Raw genomic sequence first — 21327 nt, forward strand, 5'->3', positions numbered from 1 at the left:
GATTAAAAATAGTGACTGAGAAAAAGAAAGCTGAAGAGGGCAGGTTCTCAATATGCTGGCAGAAGAAGACCCACTCCCTGCTTACGTTGATGAACTTTTCCATCAACATCAACAGTTCCTTCCTGAGAAACTATTACACACTCAGTATCAAGGTGAGTGTGATCCAAAATAAGGACAAATCTTTTTTTTTTTTTTGGCTGTGTTGGGTCTTCATTGCAGTGCGTGGGCTTCTCATTATGGTGGCTTCTCTTGTTGCGGAGCTCAGGCTCTAGGCTTGCGGGCTTCAGTAGTTGTGGCATGCAGGCTCAGTAGTTGTGGCACACGGGCTTAGTTGCTCTGCAGCATGTGGGATCTTCCCGGACCAGGGGTCGAACCCATGTCCCCTGCACTGGCAAACAGATCCTCAACCACTGCGCCACCAGGGAAGTCCCCAAAATAAGTACAAATCTTAATGCTCTTTCTCAGAGAGAGAAAGTGGATACATGACAAACTTTTTAAATAATTCAAGGCAATATACATGAAGTGAAAGGAAGCGAGGCAGGTGTGTTATAGCTTATATGAAGAGAGATTTATGAAAGTTGGAGAGTAATGGGGGAAGGGGGACATCATAGAAGAAACAGAACTCCACCTGAGTGTATGGGTGTCTGTGTATAGACATTCCACTCAATGCAAAGGGAACAAAAAGCACCTGCCACCTGTGTGCTAAGGCTGGTTTCACATCCATTTCCTCTAACCTTCACAACCTCATAAGCATATATCCCCTTAGCAGATGAACAAACTGAACAGGTGGCGTGAGATGAATCAGTTTGCATGGCTAGAAAGTCAAGGAGCCCAGACTGAAATCTACAATTATCTGGTGCCAAGGTCTCTCCCCTCTTCAACCTCCTAATACAAACAAAGTCTCAAGATGACTGTTTAAGCTTCTCTACAGATACTTCCTCTCTTACACATGGGTCTTAAAAAATTAAAAAGAGGGCTTCCCTGGTGGCACAGTGGTTGAGAGTCCGCCTGCCGATGCAGGGGACACGGATTCGTGCCCCCGTCCGGGAAGATCCCACATGCCGCGGAACGGCGAGGCCCGTGAGCCATGGCTGCTGAGCTTGCGCGTCCGGAGCCTGTGCTCTGCAACGGGAGAGGCCACAGGAGTGAGAGGCCCGCGTACCGCAAAAAAAAAAAAAAAAATTAAAAGGAAACTTTCAACACATAAGCCTATCAGCTCGTGATTGCATAGCACCTACTCTATGCCAAACCTTGTAGTAAGTACTTGACAAGTATTCACGCACAGCATCCTTGCATCTGTATGAGGACGGAAATATGATTTTTCAGATTAGAAAACTGAAGCACAAAGAGCTTAACTAACCACCCGAGGTCACTCTTCTATTAAGTGACAGGGCCTTTTATAAGCATACTCCACACCATTCCCATAAAGTGTTCAAATGAGAATCACCTCAATTGCACAGAGGGGTTCCATAAATAACCCCTGGCAGGTCTCTGGCTTCTCCAAGGGCACCTAACCCAGGAGAGAAATGAGCAGGACTTGCGTTTCCCTGGCACAGCATGGCCTGAGTGCTGGTTGAGATTCTACCACCCATCAGTTCTGTCACTTTTGCACAGTTATTTAGCTTCTCAAGGTCTCAGCTTTGACACCTGTAAAATGAGGAGCTTGTGATAAATGATACCAGAATTTCTTCCAGTTCTAAACTTGTTTGTGGTTTAAATCAACCAGACTTTGCTTTATACCAACACTCCTAACTACCAAACATGTGAAAAAGAAAAAAGAAGGAAGGAAGGAAGGAAGGGAGGGAGGGAGGGAGGAATCAGGGCATAAACGGTGATCTAATTAGTGGATGAGTAAAGACAAATTCACAATAACCTATACGAACAAAATGTATCATCCTGGTTCCAATCACCCCAAAGTTAATAGAGTTATTTTTCTAACCTCTCTAAGTTAGAATCACAAACTTAAAGTATTCCTCAAAGTACCTAGAAAACTGGTTAAAATAAAGAGAACACAAACTTTTTGTCCCGAGTGAAGTGACCTCATGGAGATAAGTGCCAACATTTCTTACTCCTTTGTGGAAATACAATTTTGTTTTTCTTTCCTGGAAGTGTTCTAAGACTCTTACCAGACACAGCTCTAGCAGATAGCATATTTAATCCTTGTGCAATGCAGGAGAGTGCTTTGCAGACTCCTAGGGCAGCTGTTGCAGCTGCTCAAGACCCCGCCTGGAGCAGCTGGAGGCAGGGCTGGCCTTGTTGTATGAGAAATAGCAGCCTCTTACACAACCATCAATACATTTATAACCTCACAGACCTTCGAGAAGGATCGATCCCAGCAACAACGGCTGTAGCAACACAAATCAGGCTTACAAGTGAAGAATGCTTAGTGAAGTCCTAGCACATAAGGGTTAGAATTCCTTTAAACCAGTCACCAGATGACTTACAGTGATAAGACATGTCATAATAACCTGGGTGATAACAGTGAGAGTCTGGGTTAATGCCAAACCAGACGTGGAAGGCACGTGGGTTATCTGAGTATTTGGAGTTCAAGACCCTGTCCAGTTAAAGGTCCAATTTCATCCATAAGACCAGGACACATTCCGAAGAACTTGTCACAACAGGTTCTAAGAACAAAACTAAGAGTCAAATTCAGCACTAGGTCCGCCTTTAGCAGCTGTGCAGCCTATGTTCTGCACAATTTCAGAGGGTGCACTTTACATAAACTATCTAATAAATATTGTCCCCTGGAGTTGTGTACTGCAGTGGCCCCGTTCAGCACACTTCTAAAATAGCAACAAAGCCAGAAAAAGAGCAGCAGCAGCCACGAGCACCTTTGGCCAACAGAAATTTTGCAAAGTACATCAGTTCTTAATTTCACCTTAAGAAGACCTCAATAGGCAAATCTTGGCCTCTCGAGTTTTCACAGGATTCCTGTAGCAGACACAGGATTCAATTTACCTGTGTCTCAACATTCTATCATGTAAGGTTTCAGAATCCTTGGAAAATGACTCAATGACCAATGTATGTTCCATCTCTAGGTGCCAAGTGGTATGGCTGAGGGCACCTCAGGCAGTGGCTTCACTCCATGGTTTTGCCAGTTTCCACTTCCTTAGACTCAGGAGCCACTGTTTTGCAGCTGGGCTGTAAAACAACATTCAAGAAACATGAGCATTGCCTCCTAATTGGTACATTCACCAGAGACATAAGGGTAAAAGTTAGTGTGCATTTCCCCAGTGGGCCAAATAGTCCAATTTCAGTAAATCAATCCAGCTAGGAGAAGGTCATCAGAACTTATGGAAAAGTCTAAACCACAGAACATGTTATAAGAAAAGTTATTACTTTTACATTGTCTGAAGGATTCAAACTAGGTTTTTGAAAGTCCACTGAATTAATTATAATTGTTAAACTGCAAACTAGAAAGAAAATATGCACCTGTCTGTATTGTATTGAAGATATATATATATTATATATCAATATGTGTTACGTTACCTGCTAGTCTGAAAGATCTCTGACGCCAGACATTCTCTTATATCTCCCCACTGCATTTAGCACACTGCTAGGAACACATTAATAATAGTCAATACTTAATGAGTGTTTATCAGGCATGAAACACAGATCTAAGCATTTTACATTCAATCCTCACAGAAATGCTACGAGGTAGGCAAAACTGTTGTTCCCACCTTACAGAACAAGAAACTGAGCCTCAGAGAGGTTAAGTAATTTGCCCAAGCCACAGAGCTAGTCAATAGTAGAGCCATATTTGAATCCAGGGAGTCTGATGCTAGAATCTATGCTCTTAGTCATCATACTATTCTTTCTCAACATTCTACATACTCAATAAATGTTGCTGGAATGCTTATGTACGGGTCCTTCATTACAGAAGTACTTTAAACCATTATCTTCTCCTAAATAGGTTAAACATTCACTTTATGTCATTGATGCTATTAATTTCTTGGAAAATCCTATCTAAAGTTCAATCCTTACCCAATATTTCACAAAAACTTCCTAATTAGTGGAGTGCAAACTAATGAGGTTGTGCTTTTACTGTAAAGAGTCAATTCAGTGTTCCTTCTGGTAAAAAAAAAAAAAAAAAAAAATGTACCATTCTGGTGAGTGATGTTGATAATGAGGGAGGCTATGTGTGGATGGGGGGAGGGGGAGTGGTTTGTGGGAAATCTCTGTAGCTTCCTCTCAATTTTATTGTAAATCTAAAACTACTCTAAAAAAAAAAAATGTTTGGGCGAAAAAGAGTCAATCCAAAAGATTTACAAACACACACTGTCCCCAGCTCCAGGATTCCATCCCCTCCAAGGACCCCAGACTGCTGAGCTCTTTCTGAACTACTGAAACTTTCCCACAGCCCTCTGTAACATTCGTGGAGCCTTTTCTTCATTTCTGCTTTATATCATTATTTGCATAAGCTCCTTGAAGACAAGAACAACATATACAGGGACTTCCCTGGCGGGCCAGTGGTTAAAGACTCCGAGCTTCCACTGCAGGTGGCACAGGTCCGATCCCTGGTCGGGGAACTAAAATCCCACATGCCACAAGGTGCAGCCAAAAAAAAAAGAACGACAACAACATATACACTTTTATGGTCTCCTTAACACCTAGCATACCAAAATATATAGTAGAAAATATTTGGATGAAACAGGGGAAATCGAAGCAATATCACAAGTGTGAAGATTCTTATCACAGGACTTTTTTTCTAACCAACTGTACTGTAATGCAGGGCAATATTCTTGCAGGCCAGAGTACTTCATAACCTTATTTTAATAAGATTATTTCTGGCAACATTCACAGAGTTAAACTACGTGTATTTTTAAAGAGTAGTTTCAGACTTCTGTCATCTCAGCAAGAAATGTCTATTTACTGAACCAAAAAAAAGCTATGTTGTGTTACAATTCTGCTGTTTCTTGCAGACAGATCAGCAGGGAGGCATGCAGTCCAACCCTTTAGGGTCTGAACATAATAATGCCTAGAAAATGCCATAAACTAACAGAGATTATCCCCAGCTATCGTTAATACTCAGAAGTGCAGAATCTTATTTCAACTGGTGTTCTACCAACAATCTGTAGACTCCAGTTGTCCATATTACATTAGGACCACACTTATATAAATACCAACATATATACATATATATGCACACATATATATTTTCAAATGTTAAAAAAGACATAAGAAGGAAGACTGTCATGCATTTTAAAAAATCTCAAATGTATGTGCAGAAATCTGAAAATAAGTATTAATTATTTTCATAAATATTTTACCTGGCACTAAAGGAGAATATGAGATACACTATTATTGTTGTCTTGAATCTAAGTCCACTGTAACCCTAATTCACTAGTGGATAGAAACCACAAGAAACAATAAAGAATCAAACACATTTATCAAAAAGGAACCACCTCTCCCTCAGAAATGCTAAACACAGTTACCACATGACCCAGCAATTCTACTCTTAGGTATACACCCAAGCAAAATGAAACCATATGTCCCCACAAAAACTTGTACATGAACACTTAGAGCAGCATTATTCATAACTAAAAAGTGGTAACAACCGAAATCTCTACCAACTGATGAATGAATAAACAAAAGACATCATATCCATATAATGGAATATTATTCGACCATAAAAAGGAACTAAGTACTGGTACTGACATACTTCAACAGGATGAACCTTGAAAACATGTTAAATGAAAGAAGCCAGTCACAAAGACATATAGTGTATGATTCCATTTATGAGAACTCTCTAGAATAGGGATATCTATAGAGATAGAAAGTAGATCCCTGGTTGCAAGGGGCTGGAGGGAGGGGAAGATGGGCAGTTTCTGCTAATAGGTACAGGGTTTCATTTTAGGGTGATGAAAATATTACAAAACTTCAATCCAATCATAAGAAAACAGCATACAAACCCAAATCGAGAGACTTCTACAAAATAACTGATGCTACAGTTTGAACCAAAATTAGATCCTGTGACAAAAGAGAGCATGCTTCGTGCACTAGCTGTATGACTTCTGCCGCAATACTTATGCTCCCTGGGCCTTGCTTTCCTGACAGTAAAACAGGAGCTCACAGGGTTGTTATAAGTTGTGAAAAGTAAATACCCAGTGACATCTCCAGCACAAAGTAAACAGATGCTCAATAAATTTTTATTTTTGTTGTTGTTGTTAAGTATGCCAGGACGTTAAGATAAATTAAAGACGAGCCTTTAGCAACCAAATGACTCACTTGAGCTGTGCTGTCCAATACAGTAGCCACTAGCCACATGTGGTTATTTAAATCTAAATTAATTAAAATAAAAAATTCAATTCCTCAGTTCCAGGAGCCACTTTTCACGTGCTTAATAGTCACAAAAGTCTAGTAAGTACAGTAACAGCACAGATCCATAAAAATATCAGAAGATGAATTTCTGTAGATCTAGAACGTGATTATCATCACTGCACTAGAGACCTGAAGACACTCCAACGAACACACATGTTAAACTTAAAAATAAATAAATAAACAAACAAACAAACTTTACATCCAGTTTTAAACTTTCACATTTAGCCTAAAACACTGTAAGCATCAACTACAAAAAGTTCTCTCAAGACAATTATAAGATGGAGGGAAAATTAAGTTAAGGGATGTTCACAGAAAATATTTACAAAATATATTTCAAACTAGAAGAAATAATGATAAATCAAACTGCAACCAAAGTCCTTATCACAGTTGAATGGTCTGGGCTGTTAAATAAGCACTTTCCAAGTGTGAAAGTACGACAGTCTACTATTATTACAAAATGAAAAGGAGAAGGAATAAAGTAAATGAGCAACAGCGATCTCTGAAATCAACTAAATGTTTGTGACACCAACTTCTCATACATAAATTACATTTTTTAGAAAATATTTTAAATACCTATTTCTCTGCAACTATTTCCAATTCATTCTATCAGTTGATGTCAACATAAGGAGGCTTAAATCTCCAAGAGATGCTGTGTCATATTTTTAAATACAACAGTATTTTAAAATGCTTTAAAAACATGGGCTCATCCACCTTTATAATATCCCCAGGCAGCAGAGAGGCTTGGTACTCTTTTTTTTTTTTTTTTTTTTTTTTTTTTTCTTTTTGCGGTATGCGGGCCTCTCACTGTTGTGGCCTCTCCCGTTGCGGAGCACAGGCTCCGGATGCGCAGGCCCAGCGGCCATGGCTCACGGGCCCAGCTGCTCCGCGGCATATGGGATCCTCCCAGACCGGGGCACAAACCCGTATCCCCTGCATCGGCAGGCGGACTCTCAACCACTGCGCCACCAGGGAGGCCCGAGGCTTGGTACTCTTGACAACACAAAAAAGTTGAAGTGATTTCCCTGACATTATACCATTCAGACTTTGGTGATTCAAGATGGGAATTTATATGCTCTGGCTCAGCACCCACATACCCTGAACCAGAAGCTTTAAACAGACCACTAGAAACTCTAAGGGCATGAGTCAAAATCTCTGAAGAAAGACTAGTAAAGTCCCAGTCATTTTCTATGAAACAAAAAATAGATACTATTTACAGACATAAAAATCTCGTTTATGATTTTTATTAATAATTGAAAGAAATTACAAAGTCATTCCTCAATGTTTCTCACTTTTATTATCACACCAGATGCTTTGAACTACATGGAGAATCTGCAGACTGGAATGGTTCCCCTAAACAGGCAAAACCAGATCAAGAAGCTTAGTCTACTAGTGCTCTTCAGAAACAGGAAGGAAAAACACCTGTCCACTTTAGATTAAGGAAGATTCTGGGCACTGTGTATGATGCCTTTACATTCAGATACCAAAATGATAATGAGTCCAAATTTTTGATGAAATATTCAATAATAATTAAAATCTCTCCCACTGCAACTCAAATGCTCTCACATTCAAAATATATTACCCCTATGAAGGAACTAAATGGAGTCCTCAGAAGAAAAGTGTTGAGCATTTGGCTTTAAAGTGACTGCACTTTGCTTGCCTTATTCCAGCTGGAATACACCCAGTAATTATGCCTGGAAGTTGCAAGGCACTTTCCCCTGGGGAGCTTTAAGTGCTTTAAAAACATGGGCCAATCCACCTTTATAATATACCCGGCAGCAGCAGAAAGAGGCTTGGTACTCTCAAAAACACAAAAAAGCTCAAGTGATTTTTATGAAGTTACACCACTCAGAGTTAGGTGATTCGAGATGGGAATTTGTATGTGCTGCCTCAGCACCCGAATACCCTAAAGCAGAAGATTTAAACAGACCACTAGAAACTCTGAAGGGTGTTTCAGAATGAGTCAAAGTCTCTGAAGAAAGGCTGGCAAATTCCCAGGATGTCAGACCCTTTGGCAGAATTACTGGTGGCCACAGGAAGTCTGGAAAGAATGGCTCTTTGCTTACTCAAAAGCAAGGGAGAGCCACATTAACATCCCAAAGATGTGTTCATACATCAGATACGCATTTGTAATGTGTTTACTTTCCTCAATTAGAAGTAAGAGTCATCGGGTAAATTGCTCTTATAAAATTATAAAACAGGTAGGTATTTTATACTTGATTTACTATGTCAGATATTCAGTTTGTATTTCCCCTCTAATTCTCAGGTCATGCGTAAGCATGTGATTAAGTGATTAATTAAGACTCAGTGTGTCTGGCAAAGAAGCCAGTATCTGCCCTTGGCTCTGACTAGTTCAAAGAAACCCATTTTCAGGATTACTGCCTGGACTTTACATCTGAGAACAGGTAGTATACTTCCTTTTCCTGCATTATCTTTTGATGCTATGTCTTTGCCTTAGTGCTTGTTTAATCAGCCAAAGCATTATAACAGGGTAAGAACTGAACGTTAGCAGAGGAAAAATGGCATTTCTCCTGGCTGTTAATAAAAAAAAACAACAAAACACCTGATAGACCTTCCCAAACTCCACGTACATCTTAAATCCTGGGACACCAGTTCAAAACTTAGATCCACAAAAAAACCTACACACAAATGTTTACAACAGCTTTATTCATAGTTGCCAAAATTTGGAAGCAACCAAGATGTCTTTCAATAGGTAAATGGTTAAACAAACTGTGGTACATCCAGACAATGGAATATCATTCAGCGATAAAAATAAATGAGCTGTCAAGCCACACAAAGACATGGAGGAACCTTAAGTGCATATGGCTTAGTGAAAGAAACCCATCTAGAAAAGCTACATGCTGTATGATTCCAACTGCATGACATTCTGGAAAAAGCAAAAGTACGGAGACAGTAAAAAGATCAGTGGTTGCCAGGGGTTCAGGGGAAGAGGAGAAGGAATGAATAGGTGGAGCACAGAGGATATTTAGGGCAGTGAAACTATTCTGTATGATGCTGTAACAGTGGATACATGTCATTATACATTTGTCAAAACCCATAAAACTGTACAACACAGTGAACCCTAATGTAAACTATGGACTTTAGTTAATGAGTTAATATTGGCTCATCAATTGTAATAAATGTACCACACGAATGCAAGATGTTATTAGCAAAAGGGGAAACTGGAGAGAGAGGGGATATAAAAACTATTTTCTATAAACTTAACATTGCTCAAAAAAATAGTCTATTACTTAAAAAAAAAAAAAAAAAAAAAAAAGCCTGATAGACTTTCCCAAACTTCATATGCATCTTAAATCCAGGGACACAAGGAGAGAATTTTATTTGATTGACAACTCTTATGGGGAACTTAGCTTTTTAGTGAATATGATGAGTTCTAAAAACCACACTTCCAGTTACTTTTTGAAAAAGATTTTGTCCCCTCCTTGATGTTCTTCTAGTAAACTTAATAAAGATGAGTTTTTCAAAATTCTGGGCAAGGGACAAAGCTAACATACAGGTAGAAAGAATAAGCGACCAGTTTGTGAATTGCTGGCAACATTTCACCTTCAGTAAAACAACTCATTTTGTGTGCTAGACTGTCTCTTCAGTCACTCAGCTTCTCAAATCCATTACAAGTTTCTTTTCCATTATTATTAATTAAATTTTAACCTACACTATAAGTTCCCCAAGGGCAGGGGCCATGTCTTAGCTATTTCTTTTTTTTTTTTTATTGGTGTATAGTTGCTTTACAATATTGTGTTAGTTTCTCCCGTACAGCAAAGTGAATCAGCTATACGTGTACATATATCCCCTCTTTTTTTGGATTTCCTTCCAATTTAGGTCACCATAGAGAACTGAGAAGAGTCCCCTGTGCTATACAGTAGGTTCTCATTAGTTATCTATTTTATACATAGTAGTGTATATATATCAATCCCAGTCTCCCAGTTCATCCCACCCACCTTCCCCCTTGTTATCCACATGTTTGTTCTCTACATCTGTGTCTCTATTTCTGCTTTTGTACCCCAATGTTCATTGCAGCACTATCTACAATAGCCAGGACATGGAAGCAACCTAAATGTCCATCAACAGAGGAATGGATAGAGAAGATGTGGTACATATATACAGTGGAATATTAGCCATTAAAAGGAACAAAATTGTGCCATTTGCAGAGATGTGGATGGACCTGGAGACTGTCATACAGAGTGAGGTAGTCAGAAAGAGAAAAACAAATATTGTATAATATCACTTATATGTGGAATCTAGAAAAATGGTACAGATGAACTTACTTGCAAAGCTATTTCTTATCCTCAATGCTGAACATACTGAGAAAAGACAGAAGCAGGAAGGCAGGAAGAAAGGAAGGGATGCTTTGCAAATATTTGCCCATACCAGTCTCAACAGGAAACATATCACACACACACTCAAACTAGGTATAATACATTCAAATTGAGTTTGATCAAGAGACAACTTTTAAAGTCAGGGCAGGGTTAGCGCTACGTTACCTACCCTGTGGGTAGGGAAGGGTCAAGGAGTGAGAGTGATTCCTGGAATGCAGAGAAAGAGAGAGAGAAAGACAAAGAGGGGAGGGAGGCAGGAAGCAGCGGAGGGAAAGAGAAGTATGGCGCCAACAGGCTGGGACCCAGTAGAGAAGAGCTGAAGGAATAAACACCCAATATCACTCTCGACCTGCCCTCAGATCTCCTGATTTCTTCCCACTGTTCGAATCTGTCTGGAAGCAGAAAGGCAAGGGTGTTCACTAGTGTAATCCAGGTCAGCCACCCAGGGCACAGAGCAGGATGGAAAGGATGGACACAGAATCTAGGGGAGTAAACAGAAGATACCCAGCACATCTCAAAACACACATGCACAGGAGCATGACCCAAGTGCTCCCAACCTCCGCTTCTACCTATTATAGTCTTTAGACTCGGACCAATCTATGGTTCAAATCCTAACTTCTGTCACTTTGTAGATGAGTATCTGTGGGCAAGTGATTTAACCTCGAAGACTCAGATTCACTACTTGCAAAACAGGACTCACTAGAGGAACTGCTTGAGGGTTATAAGGATTAAATGAGACATCAAAGAGTGCTTAGTGGCTGTGTACAGGAAGCACCGTTACTACGTGTCCCACAACACACACTTAAGTACAGTTTCCAGCATATCATCTTACACTTATTTTGGTCCCTTAGCTGTTTAATGTATGTATTCCATCTCCCCGGGTACACAGCATAGTCTTTCAAGACAGGCAAAAGGGACTTCCCTGGTGGTCCAGTGGTTAAGAATGCAGGGGACGTGGGTTCAGGCTCTGGTCTGGGAAGATCCATGTGCCACGGAGCAGGTGGGCCCGTGCGCCACAACTACTGAGCCTGTGCTCTCGAGCCTGCGAGCCACAACTACTGAGCCCACGTGCCACAACTACTGAAGCCCACAGCCCGTGCTCCACAACAAGAGACAAGCCACCGCAATAAGCCCGTGCACTGCAACAAACAGTAGCCCCCACCCAGCACAACTAGAGAAAGGCCCGCGCACAGCAAGGAAGACCCAACACAGCCAAAAATAAAATAACTAAATAATAATAATTAATTAATTATTTTAAAAAAGACAGGCAAGAGCTGGGTCATTTTACTCCTTTGCTACCCCCCAATGCACCTACCTGATATAGTGCTGTGTAAACAGGGCAACAAAATAAATATTTACTAAGGAAACACATAACCCCTCCAACAAAAGTAGAAGGGCTTAATTAATTTATTTACCTGCAGAACAGAAGTATCACTAACGAAATCACTTTCTGTCTCCTCTGGTCTATAAAGTGCTCACTTGATCCATAAGTGGATATATCTTTTCAGCAGGTGCTTCAAATTTTAATATATGTAAACTTGGCATCATTCCAATTGGGGATAATAAGAAAAAGAGGGACCTGGAATTGGGAATAGAAACAGAAAGCAAAGCAGACGGCAGAGCAGGAGTAACAGTCTTGGGAAAAATTAAGGCAGATGAGGGAAGATAAGTGCGGGTCCCGCAGGTGCCCACTGGTGGGCAGCGTCTGCGAGGATGGAGGCCACTAAGAAGTGTGCAGAAAAGGCTCAAACTGCTGGTGCTCAGGCAAGACCCGTTAGAGCCAAGGCTATTCAGTGGACACTCCTTTGTATTGGGAGTGTAAGAGAAAAGTACTGGGGTTAAATAGATTAAACAAAACTACTCAGGCATCCCTGATAATCCCCATCTCTAAGACCACTATGGAAACAAGGAAAGTAGGATCCCAGAGGCCTGCCCCTGCGTGCAGATCCATAAAATGAAGTCAACAGCTATAAACACTAAAAACCAGAAAAACACTAAACATCTGGACAAAGAACCAGATGAAGAAAAACAGCGGCCTCCAGCTCTGACCTTGCAAGAAAGAAAATAACTACGAACAGATCACAACAACTGTGAGGGAGGATGTATCTAGCAACCCAAGGGACTGTTGCTGTCAGTGAGAACGCCAGAACATTAGGTATCTTAGAGGTCAGAGAGTTCATAGAAGAAATTACATGGGTATTGAAAGACTAAAAAGGTAAAAAGGGGACACAGAGATGACCATGACATTAGTCACTGCAAGAAGCAGCCACAACCTTAGGGCTGAAGAAACAAAAGGGAAGATGTGGGGTTACCAGGACCTGGGCGCTCAAAGGAGGGACTGATAACAGGACTCAAAGCAGGGTGGGGAGAACAGGACACACACAGTATAACTGATACTTGGACCTTGGTTGGCGCCATGGCAGACCTGATGCCAAAAATTCTTAAACAAACTACAGACTAGTGCTGTAGCGACCACAGGAGAAACGCTGACAGGAGCTGAAAACAGCACAGCCCTTTCTCCCCCTTGCTCCTACATTTCAGTCTTCTGCCAGTGCCTTCTACGGCCAGAAACCAACAGGAATCTAGCTGGCAAGGGAATCTTCTGGGAGATGGATTTCGCAGAGCTCCAGCCCCAGCCTCACAGAACAAAGCAGAAAATGGTGGGCTTGAAGCTGAAACCACAAATAAACAGCCGGCACAGTTTGATATCCACATTTTCCCTATTAGGTTTCAAGTTCCTCGACTGAAAATTCTCCAATATTGGTTTTCCAGGAACCTAACCTTGAGAACCAGTGAATGTCATGAAGCTTTTCTGATTAAAAATAAGTTGAAATATTTCACTAAAACTCCTTTCCTCTGTCAGGACTGTAAATATTTCCTATCTATTTGGGACAGAAATTTCATAGGATAGAGCATAAAGAAAGATTTATAATTGAGAACACTGGCCAAATACAACAATTTCTTCCAACACAGAAAAATTCTTAATAGACTCCTAGCATTTCCAAAATCTGTTTAAATGCATGTCTCCTAATTCTCCTACACAAAGAGTTGGCCTCTGTACTGGGATGAGATTTGGGGGCGCTGACAGGAACGAGTGTATTTGCTTTAGCAGGTTAGAGAGATGTGAATCTTTGGGGCCCAGCAGGAGTAGTCACTCTCTGAGAAAGCTTCCAGTGACCCCAGTCTCCTAGAGCTCAGACTTGTGGAGGCCCCTGCCATACTAAACAGGGCTGACCTGTGTAACCACAAGGATATTACAGAAACAACCACGTGTGATTTCCACCAAGTCAGAAGACGCTGTAGCTTCCATCTTGCTTTCTCTCTGATTACTCACTCTGGAAGAAGCCAGCCACCAGAATGTGAGAACCTTCTCTGTAGCTCTACAAAGACATTTAAGTGGCAAGGAACTGAGGCTTTCTGCCAACAGCCATGGTACAAGCACACCCTCCAGGCCCAATCAAGCCTTCAGATGACTACAGTTCCAACAGCTTGACTACAATCTCTGAAACACCCAGAGCCAGCACCAGCCAGCTAGGTTGATTGCAAATTCCTGACCCCCAGAAACTCTGTGAGATAACAGATGTTTGTTGTTGTTTGAAGGCATTAAGACCAGAGGCAGCCTATTATGGAGCAATAGATGACTAACGTACTCTCAAAGAGCCCTCCTTGGGACTTCCCTGGTGGTGCAGTGGTTAAGAATCCACCTGCCAATGCAGGGGACACGGGTTCAAGCCCTGGTCTGGGAAGATCCCACATGCTACAGAGCAACTAAGCCCATGCGCCACAACTACGGAGCTCACAAGCCATAACTACTGAGCTCACAAGCCTCAACTACTGAGCCCACATGCTGCAACTACTGAAGCCCATGTGCCTAGAGCCCGTGCTCCACAACAAGAGAAGCCACCACAATAAGAAGCCCATGCACCGCAACGAAGAGTAGCCCCCACTCGCCACAACTAGAGAAAGCCCACATACAGCAATGAAGACCCAACATGGCCAAAAAATAAATAAAATTTAAAAGAAAAAAAGGATCCACCTGCCAATGCAAGGGACATGGGTTCGACCCCTGGTCCAGGAAAACCCCACATGCCACAGGGCAACTAAGCCTGTGTGCCACAACTAGTGAGCCTGCACTATAGAGCCCGCGAGCCACAACTACTGAGCCCGCGTGTTGCAACTACTGAAGTCCACATGCCTATAGCCCATGCTCCGCAACAAGAGAAGCCACCACAGTGAGAAGGCCGGGCACCGCGATGAAGAGTAGCCCTCGCTTGCAGAAACTAGAGAAAGCCCGCGGGCAGCAACAAAGACCCAACGCAGTCAAAAAATAATAATAAGAATAAATAAATAAAAGTTTTTAAAAGAAGAGCTCTCCTTAGTCACATTCTCTCATTCCTTAGTCAAGTGGACAAGATTTGCTTCACATACATTGCTCCTAGTCCCCTGATTGGGCCTGAAAGCATCTTCTAGTTTCATTAATGTGGTTTATTTAAAGAGTCCAGCTGCTCCCACCCTCTACACTAGTCTTTTAACATATCTTGAATTTTCTGTCAACTAAGCCAACAGAGGAATTAGATGACCATAAGGTTTTAAGCCCCTTTAATACTGGAAGCATTCAAGCAGATGATCAAAGGTTATAAAGTACTTCCTATACCAACTGGAAGGTGGGACTAGATGACCGGCAAGGTTTCTAATCACACTAAGAAGGTTCTAAGACACAAGTCTCTGGGTGTGCCCCTCAAAACTGTGCAGTAATTCTCATCAGGTATAACTAAGTATTGAAAGTAGCCTGGAGTTCACAGGGAAAAAAACAAAAGAATTAAAATGGCTTATAAACTTAAAAAGAAAAGATGCTCAGACTAACTAATAATTAAAGTAATGCAAATGTGAAAGAACTAGTAAAGCATTAATTTACATGTGCCAGATTGGAAAAATCTGCAAGTTTCAGAAAAGACATCAGGGTAAAGGGTAGAGAAACAGACATGGGGGGTGGGGGGTGAATCAATGCAAGCTCTTTGAAAGGCAATTTGGGCAATATTAAAATTTTAATTCCCCTTAGCCTGTGTGACTCAGCACTTTTCAGTTGAAATTATCTATTCTCCTGTGTGTAAGGACAAAATCGTATAAATGACGTAAATGGTCACCAATTTTAAAAATGGGTAAATAAATTTTAGTGCAACTATGCAATGAATAGCATGCAACCTATGAACAGAATGAGTTCTATCTATATATGGGCTGATATGAAACATTCTCAAGATATATCGTTAGAAAGAAAAATAAGATACGTCTTAGTATAAAACTTCTGCAAGGAGTTTTTAAAATACCGTTCATATTTGCCACTAGGAAGGGGTACTAGGGACTTGGGAGAAGGAAACCTCTTTGCTGTGTGCTCATTTGTAATGCATGAGTACACTCTATTTTTAACTTTTTTAAAGTGTTGGGGGGGGAAGCTTAATGCAGAAAAAAAGAACAAAAGAAAAAGATACAGGGTTACGTTATAGCTACTTTCCAAGTAATTTAAAATGCAGTTCATCAAAGTAGCCAGGCTCTGGCTTTGGGCTTAAGACACTCACATGCACATTCAACCGTTAAAAATCATCTCAGAGAAGAAAGGTCCTTCGCACTGTCAGTGTGCCTCTCACTAATTGGGGAATGAGAGCTCTCTAGCCATCATAATGCAAACCACTAACTCAATGACTGGAGGGACCCATGAGATGAACATCTTCCTGCCCTAAGCTTTGTAAATCATGAAATGTGATAAAATTGCCTTTCTTTGAATGTTTAGGCAAAGAGTGGCAAGGTTAAAGAAATAAAAAGGAGTCAGCATTCATTTTACCAACTGGTGGGAGTCATCCAGAGCACACAACTGCTGTTAAAAAGCTGGCTGCCCCCGCCGACTGCCTCTACCCATAAATGTCAGCTGTGATTTTCTTCTCCATTGACCAAACCCTTCCTGAGACGAAGTGAGCACTTCCCAGATCAGTGATCTGCTTAAAAGAAGTCTAGTAAGTGGCGGTTAATTATTCTCAGAGTGTGTGACACAGAAGGGAAACTGCATTCAAAAAGAATATTCTTTTTCTCTTTGGGCCAATATGTTAAAGATGAGACCTTCGTGTCTTAGAATGGGCTTGTATTTGCTAACAGGTGAGGCACTTTTGTTCAACTCGTGACAAATAAATTGTAACTGTCCAGAAACATTCATTTAAATGTTATCAAATATGACCTATGTTATGACCTATTTAAAAAGGAGGAAAATACCCAGTTTCCTAAAAACTTATTTAAGCAATGCTATCGTGAGACTAGACTGAACCCTCCCAAAAACAACTTTACCAAGGCCTTCACCCAGATGTTCAGATTCTTTTTCAATTCAAACCTGACAAATGTCTAGAATTTTAAAAACTTTTGAGTTACAGAAAAAGAGGGGGGAAAGGTGTAGAACCAGTTTTAACCAGTCTCTCTGGAGATTTTTAATCATTTTAAGGTTTAAAGAAAAATCATTCTTTTAATAATTAGAAATAAGTTTTGGTTGTAGATGATAAACTGTCAACCAAGCATAGGCCCAAAGTTAGTTTCTATAATCAAAACACTAATACCTGAACTGAAGACTTATTTATCCAGAAAAGGCCAAGTACCCAAAGTCGTAATAAGTAGAGAACTTTCCAACTATAATAATTTGTCGATATGTATATAAACATGTTAAAAAGGACACATGTAACCCCTAATCACCACATCTCTGTACAATGTAAATTCCATAAGATCAGGACCCTCATCCTTTCCTACAAAATGCCTAGCCCATGCAGGTGCTCACTAAAATCAAAGGAGCTCATTTTTATAAAGGTATCTACTTTCTTTTCTTAGAATTAGGATCTCTAAAGTTCATAACTATGTTCCTTGTGGGTTTTGCCTGATCTTTATGCAAAAACAAAAGCTAAATTCAACTGAATTTTTCTTTTTTTTTAAATTATACATTTTATCATTGCACTCTTTTTATTTTATTTTTTATTTTTTAAATTAATTAATTAATTAACTTTTCCTGTGTTGGGTCTTCGTTTCTGTGCGAGGGCTTTCTCTAACTGTGGCAAGCGGGGGCCACTCTTCATCGCGATGCGCAGGCCTCTCACTATCATGGCCTCTCTCGTTGCGGAGCACAGGCTCCAGACGCACAGGCTCAGTAGTTGTGGCTCACGGGCCCAGTCGCTCCGCAGCATGCGGGATCCTCCCAGACCAGGGCTCGAACCCGTGTCCCCTGCATCAGCAGGAAGACTCTCAACCACTGCGCCACCAGGGAAGTCCTGAATTTTTCAAAGAAACATGAACTTTTAGTCTCATTATATGTTTAAATTCAGTAAGTTGTAATGTGTCTATGATCATCATTTAGGTACATTAGAAATTAAACAGGCCTTTGGTGACCACTGCAGGAATCTGATGACCACTCTGGGCTGCACTGCCCAAATGGGTGCCCATAGAATGTTCCTCCACATTGAATCACTGGGGGTGCCCCTAGGAAGTGATCTAAGATACATGAGGGTAAGGTTAAAACCAGTTTCCTCACTGAAGAATTTCTCAGAAATTTGAACATTAAATGTGCATCCATCAAGCAGAGGAGGTAAGTTTCCCAAGATTTGAACAGGAAACACTTTGTAATCTATGTGTGGTTATTGTTGGGTCTTTTTTCCCCTTAACATATGTAAATGAATTATAGAGCTGTTTCCTCAAATTGGACTTAAGCTCAACAGGGATCCACAGATTCCCTTCCCAGCATTGAGACCTGAGACAAGTCATTTAGTCATCAGATTCCCCACCTCTAAAATGAAAATAAAGATATGACTTAACTCATACTTTGCTGTAAGGAAATCAAAAACTAAAATATATTAATCAATCAATAATTGTTTTGACTATTATCATCATTCCTGTTTTAGACTGCTTGGACTGCCATAAGAAAATACCAAAGACTGGGTGGCCTAAACAACAGAAATTTATTGTCTCAGAGTTCTGGAGGCTGGAAAGTCCAAGAGCAAGATCAGGCAGGGTTCAGTTTCTGGTGTGGGCTCCCTTCCTGGCTTGTACCTTCTCACTGTGTCCTCACATGGTAGAGAGAACAAGCTCTCTGGGGTCTCTATAAGGACACCAATCCTACAAGATCAAGGCCTACCCTTATGCCCTCATTTAACCTTAATTACTTCCATAAGGCTCCATCTACAAATACAGTCACATTGGAGGTGAGGCTTCAATTTAGGAATTTAGGGAGGACACAATTCAATCCATAGCAGTCCCCCTTCCATTTGATTTCTATTCTTTCACTCCTTAGCATCTACTACATTGCTGAAAAAATAAAAATCTAAGGCTGTTGAGGCGTGAACAAGTTTGTCCCTTTACTGTTGCCACAGACCCATACAGAGTAAGGTTGTTGGTTTGACTCTCTGGGTCAAATAAATGAAGCCACTCGACCTTGAGAAGACAGAAGAAAAAAGAGAGAGAGAGAAAGTATCCTCTGGCTTCCTGACTCAGCCATCAGAAGAATATCAGGCTGTACAGCAAAGTGATTCAGTTGTACATTAAATCAACTATACACCAATAAAATTAAAACTTTTTTTTAAAAAAGAAGAATGTCAGGCTGTTTATCATAAAGGGATCAGACATGGAAAGAGTTGGGTGTGGGAAACATGAGCTCCACATACATTTTACAACTCTTCTCATCACCTACTGGGGAAAACAATTTCAGAAACAAGATTTTGCTGCTGTTGTAGCTGCTGGGTCAGCCAAATCCATAATTTTATGAATTAAGAAATTTCCATATGGTGTACATCAAAACAAGTAATCATAATCCTATGTGATGAGAATGTAAAAATGAAAAGTAACTAAAATTAAAAGTCAAAGAACAGACTAAAATAAAATGTTTGTCTTAAGCACGACAATAACACTAATATTAACATTTGAAAGGAATACAGAGAATGGAAGCATATTAAAAACAAAAACAACTGCATGTACTAATGAACAAAGAGGAAACACCAAGGAGCCAACAACTCTTCAGCCAGAGGGAACCTCTGGGAACTCCTTGTCGGCACCACAGTATTTGATGGCCGTGTCTATAATTCACACTCTCCTTAGGATGCCCTCCCTTTGCCCCTCATCGTTCCTCCAGGCAAAGACTGGTTCATCTTTCAAGCTGCACATATATATAACCTCGCTCCTATACTGGCCACATCCCCCAGGTTCCTCCTCAAACACCTTTTTATATTTTAATTGAAGCACTCATTTTACCTACCGTAATTAATTATCTCCTCATGAGATGTGGAATTTTTTGAGTGCACGGGCTAAATAAGTCTTTCTCATCTTTGTACCTCTAGTATCTGGCACAAGGCCTGATAGAGAGTGGGTATTCAGTAAATGTTCATTGAATAAATAAAAATGTACATCTGGGACTTCCCAGGCAATCCAGTGGTAAAGACTCTGTGCTTCCATTGCAGGGGTGTGGGTTCAATCCCTGGTGGGGAACTAAGATCCCACATGCTGTGCCGTGTGGCCAAATAAATAAATAAATAGAATTCATTTTAGGGACCTCCCTGGTGGCGCAGTGGTTAAGAATCTGCCTGTCAATGCAGGGGACATAGGTTCGATCCCTGGTCCAGGAAGATACCACATGCTGCAGAGCAACTAAGCCCATGGGCCACAACTACTGAAGCCTGCATGCATAGAGCCCATGCTCCACAGCAGGAGAAGCCACCACAATGAGAGCCCACGCACTGCAATGAAGAGTAGCCCCTGCTCACCGCAACTAGAGAATAAATTTATTTTTTTTAATAATTAATTTTAAAAATAAAAATGCCCATCATTCATGAGGTAACCGCAGGAAACAAACCCAAGTTTAAAAACTATTTAGTCAAAGAAATACCATTTAAAGCAACTTTGACTATGGTAGGGGACACTGTACTTAACAAAACAGTAAAATTTTATTTTAAATGTTAAAAATTGTTCAACTCTTCAGAAAAATAACATGGCACTACTTATTTAAAGTCTCAGCAATCTATTCATTCCTGAGAGTCAGCTAGAATTTTATCCAAGGGAAACAGCCAACAGGGGAAAAAAAAAAAAAAAAAAAAACTCTACAGAAATTTTCATTATTTAAAATATCAAAATATGAGAAAATCCTTACATAAGAGGAGAATGAGCAAAGTATCCTTCATCAACTCAATGAAATATTATGCAACAAAAAAACTGATAATGTAAGACTGCAGCAATATGGGGCTTTTTCTTTTCAGTGTCTAAGGTTACATCTGGAACAGTTCACCATAAATTTATGTAAAGGATACAAAGTATGTCATTTCTGGCATACTGCAACCATTGACATTTTAAAAATAGAACTATTTTATTGTTGTTTAAGCAGCTCTATTGAGTTATAATTCATATGCCATACAAATTACTAATTTAAAATATACAACTCCAAATACATTCACAAAGTTGTGCAAACATCAACATAATAAATTTTAGAACATTTTCATTGCCTCAAAAAGAAACCCCACACTCCCTAGCTGTCAGCCCCCAATCCTCCCATCACTCTCTTATCCAGGCCTAGGCAACCATTAATCTACTTCCTGTATCTATAGGTTTACCTATTTTGGAAATTTTGTATAAGTGGAAACATACAATATGTAGTCCTTTGTGACTGGCTTCT

The 21327-nt window shown here is 40.4% G+C and overlaps 1 protein-coding gene across 4 annotated transcripts in view; it reads right to left on the reverse strand.

The window, feature by feature from the left end:
• CDK14 (cyclin dependent kinase 14) overlaps positions 1–21327 on the reverse strand; it is a 597668-nt gene that overhangs the window by 537345 nt on the left and 38996 nt on the right. Inside the window, exon 1 of one of the 4 annotated variants that reach the window (XM_082631824.1) lies at positions 2959–3102. The exons of the other annotated variants lie outside the window; for them this stretch is intronic. The gene's annotated coding sequence lies outside the window, so the exon portion shown is untranslated. Of the gene's footprint in view, positions 1–2958; positions 3103–21327 lie in introns of those variants that run through there. 4 annotated transcript variants of the gene reach the window in all.

This window comes from Mesoplodon mirus (assembly GCF_964341445.2).
Source record: "Mesoplodon mirus genome assembly, chromosome: 9".
In the NCBI taxonomy this organism is placed as follows: Eukaryota; Metazoa; Chordata; class Mammalia; order Artiodactyla; family Ziphiidae; genus Mesoplodon; species Mesoplodon mirus.